The following is a 6,423-nucleotide window of genomic DNA, read 5'->3' as shown; positions in this document are numbered from 1 at the left end:
GATTCATAAGACTTTCTAGCATCCTAATCTTATCTAAAATTAAGTACTTTAAGGTCTACTGTTCAGTCTGAAACAACTGCGTCTGGAATTTCCCTCAGTGAGTTCTTAGCAGACAGGGGCAGACTTGGGATTCCCAAAAACCCAGTTGACAAATGCTTCTGCCTGGGAATGGGGCTACTCCAGAGTAAGGAAAAGCTTCCTAGAAGAAGGGTACCTTGAGCTGGACCTTATTGGACACATAGAATTTGAAAAGAGGAGGGCAAAGAGAATGATACAGAGTTATCAGTAATGATCCTTGTGAATATTTTATAATAAATCAATAAAAATTTATTAAATGCCTACTATGTGCCAGGCACTGTAAGCTTTGGGGATACAAAAGGAGGCATTAGATAATTATTAGTTAATCCAATACTATTAACAGAATGGTCACTTAATTGCGGTCAATTAGCCCAGAGAAATTGTGGGTAAGTATGGGGTCATTTATATGTAGCAGTCAATTGGTTAAAAAAAAATTTTTTTTTTGCTAAAAATCTCATGAATAGTTTTTTTTTCTGAAATACTGAATAATTTTTTTATATATGGATTGGAAACCCCCCTTTTGAAAAAAAAGGAGAGCCTTTAATGTGGTATTTCATTTTAAGAAATCAAAATTTTTTTTCATAATCAACAATCACAATGAGATCTTGTGTTTTCTATATCCTTCAAACAATTACAAAATGGCACCAATATGGTCCACTATAGAATATAACTTCATAAAGCCTATTTTTCCTTACTAATGCCCTCACCAAGAGTGATCTTGATTCATGTATAGAGGACCTTCATAAAGACTTTGTATAATTGGAAAAGGAAGTCAATAGGTCAGTAGGTTTTGGTGCTCACACATACACATCAACATACTTTTCTATATTGATATCATTCATGATTTTTTGCTTTTGGTATCTTCCCCTTCTTCTTATTAATGGATTCCTTAGTGTTCTCACAATTGTCTCACCTCCAGAACCCACCTCCTTTGGATATACTTGATACAGTCCTACTACTTCTTATCTTCATTCCTTTCAGGGCCATTCTGATCTCTCCTAGAAGCATAGCCAGGACTGTGATGTTAGAGTCCAAGTGTGGTGGCTCCACTGTTCTTTATGGTTAAAAGAATGCTGCAACAACCTTTGTAGATCTTCTCCATATTCTTCTTTATCAGATATGCATGACCAGAAAAAGAAGCTGGTGGGTCAGACCTATGACACATGAGGGAGATGAGCAATAGACCATCTGAGTCCTTCATTGGCATCATCACATGGTTCCATAGGAAAAAAATACAATTTTGTAGTAGAAAAGACTTTAAGCATTGGTTAGTTGATTTACTTACTATCCATTGTTTGTGGGGCATATTACTTGATCTCTTTAGGACTCCAATACCCTTATCAGTAGAATGAGATTGGACTAGATGACCTTTAAAGGCTGTTTCCAGCTCAAAATCTATGAATCTTTAAAATAATGGCATACTACTATACAGAAATACATTTTCTTTTAATTTATATGGATAGGATCTTTTCAGAAAGGAAGGCTGTACTGTTGAACCAAATACATTACTTGCTTACATGATATGGCTCAAAAGACTATAGTTCCTAAGAATGTATATGAGAGAAAGATGGTATTGTTCAGCACTATTTTAAAATTAAAGGCTAATTAAAATAAATTGTCTTTTAGGCTGCAATGAAAATTTCTATTAAGTATTTCTAGAAAAGTGTGGAATGCCTTTCTCATCATGGGTTTCAATGATTCCCATATTATTTCTACTTCACTTCTCACAAAATAGCAGTGGATTCAATTCCTGGTTGTTCTGTCTCTCTACTTCTTAATCTTCCCTTTTCTTCCTTCTCCTTCTCTCTCCTCCCTTCTTCTGTCCTATCCTGTCCTGCTTACTCCTCCCCCCTTCTGCTTCTCTCTATGTGCCTCTCATTCTCTCCACAGTAGATAGCATACTGGTGTAATAATTAAAATTATAAGGCTGATAGTAGCTTAAAAACTTTATTACATCAAAGTAGTAGTAGTAAAGAGAGAGCAAGATAGGAGAAAGGTAGAGAGTTACTTAACTTCCTAATCTATTGGCCACCATGATGGCCTGTGGCTAACCTCCAACAAGGGTTCCTTCAGGTTCCTTTGCTCCAGCCAGAAGACCTCAATAGACCACCTGGTCTCCACTTAAAAACTCTTTTCTCCATTCACTGGCTCTCACACATCACATCTCAGGAGCCAATCATAGTTTCTTAATTTGTCTGGGCCTCCCATGGGGGCAGTACCTGTACAATCAGTTTCTTGTCTCATTGATTCCGTGCTTCTTTAACTTCCTTTCTTTGAGGGCTTATCTGTACCTGAATTTCCTCAGTGGTCTTTGACCTCCAGGTCACTGAGAGATGACATTAAACAAAGCGACATAAAGGAGGGAGAAATTCTCTTTCAACACTGGACTTGAGGTCAAGAAGACCTAGGCTGGAGTCTTGTCTTTGACACTTAACTAATTAAATGACAGTGGAAAAAAAACCACCTTCTCCTGGGGCACCTTTATTTTTGAAAGGGGAGCAAAGAGCTCCTTCCAAAACTTCCATTTAAGGAGAGCATCTAGAACCAGCTATCTCTTCATTTCCCACCAGGCTATTTTCCATCAGGCCCCTACATTAAGCATCTCATTCTCATCCCAAATTTTAAACTTACTTCTGTGTGTTGTATTTCCTCATTAGAGGGCAGAGATTGTCTTTTGCCTTTCTGTGTGTCTCCAGCACTTAGCACAGTGCCTGGTACATAGCAGATACACTTAATAAATGTTTGTTTGCTGACTGGTTAAAATTAATCTCTCTGAGAATCAGTTTCCTCATTTATAAAATGAGAGGATTGGTTGGTCTCTAAGGTCCCTTTCAGTTCTAAATCTATGATCTCTTTCTATTTTCAATAGACCCCCTAGAAATCTTTATTTCTAGTTCAACATATTCCTAAATCTTGGCTTTTTCATCACTCTTTGTCTGCCAGTTTAATCCATGGGGTTGCCAGGATGATAGCCAAAGTGTGCTTTCAGCTTTCTCTTGCCTATTTTTGCTATATGATCACATCACAAGGACTCACTATTTCACTTGACATCAATCAATTTGCTTATGTGCATACATCAGAAAACAGTTTCCAACAATCTGTATATTGACCTATACTTTATAATTACTTGCATTTATATAACAGTTTCATAATTTGCAAAGCATTTCTCTCACAACACTAAGGGGGGCAGTTCAAATCTGATCTTCATGTTACAAATAAGGATCACAAAGCTCTGAGGAGTTAAGTGATTTGCCCAGGGTCATACAGCTATTAAATGTTAAGGTCATCACTCAAAAAAAAAAATCCAGGTTAGGAGCATTTTCCATTACATTTCTACTGATGGGGCTATGTAGTGGGGAAGAATGAGAAATAGTGCTTTAAAACCCTAGAAACACTTTGAAATCCTCTTGAGATGGTGCTTTAAGATTGTAGCTTTTCACAAGTTAGCAGATATTGCCAGATTAGAAGTGTAGATTCCAATCCTGTGTTTTCCCAGTGCCTTCTTCCCAGCTGATAAGGGCTAGCCTGACACTCCCAGCCTGAAGGGGTGTAGGGCACCCAAGCTATCTTGAAGGTCAACAGATGATATTGTAATTTCCTTCCAGCTGATAAAAGCCTGCAAGCCTGAGAGGAGAGGATCCCTGAGCAACCTTGAAAGTTGACCGGGAACTTCACACACCTCTGCCTAAAAATCTACACTCTCCTTCTCCACTTTTCAGCCTGGAACAGGGGAAGAATAATTTGAGGAAAGATGGAAAATTCCCAAAGATGGGAGGGGAGCAATTCCCCCAGACCCTTAATAAATCTAGAAACCTGAAACTGCTGCTGCTATGACCCTTCCATCTTAGCAAGGTCCATTCCTATCAGTAACATCCTTGAATAAACCACTTTCATGCCTTTAGATGAAAGGATCTGAGCTGCAATTCTTTGGGGGAGAACCAGCTTTCACTCTCCCACCACAAACTTGCTCTCCAACAACACCATTGCTATGAGAAGGCACAGGGGTTGGGGAAGGTGGGGGTAGGGGGTGAGAGTGGAAGAAGATACTCTCCACTGGAGCAGGCAGAAGAATGTAGGAAAGAGGGCAAAGTGGCTGGTTGTCGTATAAAGGGAACGTTGCCATTTTGTAAATTGTTCTTTAGTTCTGCTTATTTTGTTCCATCAATTCATAAAGCTCTTCCCAGTTTCCTCTGAAACTGTCCATTTCATCATTTCTTATAATACAATTACTTTTCATTACATTTGTAGATCATCATTTGTTTAGCCAATCTCCATTAGGTGGATTACTCCTTGAGTTTCTAATTTTTTAACTAGTAAGAAAAGAGCTGCTGCAAACACAAATGGCTTATCTTTTTCTTTTTTTATTTTAAAGCCTTAATTTCTGTGTATTGACTTATAGGTGGAAGAGTGGTAAGGGTAGGCAATGGGGGTCAAGTGACTTGCCCAGGGTCACACAGCTGGGAAGTGTCTGAGGTCGGATTTGAACCTAGGACCTCCAGTCTCTAGACATGGCTCTCAATCCACTGAGCTACCCAGCTTCCGCCGGCTTATCTTTTTTATAAGGCACAAGTCACTTCTCTGCTCAAAAACTTTCTGAGGCTTCCCATTGCCTCTAGACTGAAAGGCAAACTCTGCAGTCTGACATTGAAAGCCTTTCACCATCTAGTGTTAATTGAACTTTCTAGAATTTACTTTACATTTCTTCCCTTCATATCCTTTACATTGCAGGCAAAATGGATTACTACAGGGTAGCTGTCCTAGAACTCAACATTTTACTTCTTGCCTCCATGTGTTTCGATGACCCATTCCCACCCACTGTCCTTGTAACACTAACCTGAAATGCCTTCTATCAGAATCTCTGCCTACCAGCATCTTTATCTTCTTTCAAGGCTCAGACTTGTACCACCTTATCTATGAAGGCTTCTCTGATGTCCTCAGTAATTAATGTTTTCTCATATCTCAAACTTTTTTAGAACACTGATATCTTTTTTGCCCCCTTAACTCTCTGCTTCTATATTAAGCTTCTTGAAGTCAGGAACTGTTTTTTCTTCTTTTAATTCTTCTTATATAGAACAGTGCTGACATATAATAGTCTTACTTTTTTTTCTTTTTTTTCTAAAACCCTTACCTTCCATCTTGGAGTCAATACTGTATATTGGCTCCAAGGCAGAAGAGTGGTAAGGGTAGGCAACAGGGGTCAAATGACTTGCCCAGGGTCACACAGCTGGAAAGTGTCTGAGGCCAAATTTGAACCCAGGACCTCCCATCTCTAGACCTGGTTCTCAATCCACTGAGCCACCCAGTTGCCCCCTGTAATAGTCTTTCAAGAATTGTTTGCTGCATTGAGAATGAAGTTCAGTTGAGGGACCTGGGGATGCTCAGCCATAAGGGAGATATACCAAATATATTCAAGAACTTCAAAGGGGAAAAAGAATTGGGCATTTCTCCTTAGCCAGGAAGAGCACAAATAGCGGCAATGGGTGAGTCACAAAAAGGCAAATTTAGGTTTGATTCAAGTAAGCCAATCTTCTAGCAATTAGAGGTAAACCAAAATGGAATATGCTTCTATGGTGGGTGGTAGGTTCATTGAGGGTCTTCTAGAAAATGCTACCTGATGCAAAATGCAGTAGATGTTAAAGAAGGGATTATCGTACTTTGTAGCAGATGAAGAAGACGATCTTTATGTTCCCTTGACTCTGCAATTTGTGTCAGCCATTTAGAATAAAATGATGTTTCCCTTCCCCCTTTGTAAAGGGAAAGTTAACAACCTTGCCATTTATCCTGGATTCCCCACTCTGCAAATCAGTTGCCAAATCTTGTCATTTCTATTTCCAAAATATCTCTTGCTTCTGACTTCCAACTACTTAAACAGCCACCACTTGAATCAATTAATAAGCATTTATTAAAAAATAACTAGTTGTGCTAGATGTTGGAGATGCAAAAAGAAAAAGAAAAGTTCCTGATCTCAAGGAGCTCGTAGCAGAGGCTTCAAAAGCTATTTCAAAGGCTATCTCCCTTCTCCCTCCCCATTCTAATGGCAGGGGAGACAATATAAGCATATGTACCAGGTACAAACAATATATTTTGAGGAGCTAGGTGGCACAGTGAAGACCTAAGCTCAAATCTGGCCTCAGACACTTACTAGCTGTGAGACCCTAGGCCAGTGATGGGCAACCTTTTGAGCTTGGCATGTCAAAATTTGCCCAAAAAACAAGCATAACTCGAGTGGTATGTCACTTCGAGAAGAAAACTATAATTTTGCGATATTTATAGTTTAAATAACAAAATGTATAATTGTAATATGTAACTGTATTTAATAAACCAAAATAGGTAAATGAATATAAG

This window comes from Gracilinanus agilis, chromosome 2, assembly GCF_016433145.1.
Source record: "Gracilinanus agilis isolate LMUSP501 chromosome 2, AgileGrace, whole genome shotgun sequence".
In the NCBI taxonomy this organism is placed as follows: domain Eukaryota; kingdom Metazoa; phylum Chordata; class Mammalia; order Didelphimorphia; family Didelphidae; genus Gracilinanus; species Gracilinanus agilis.
This window is presented reverse-complemented; position numbering follows the sequence as displayed.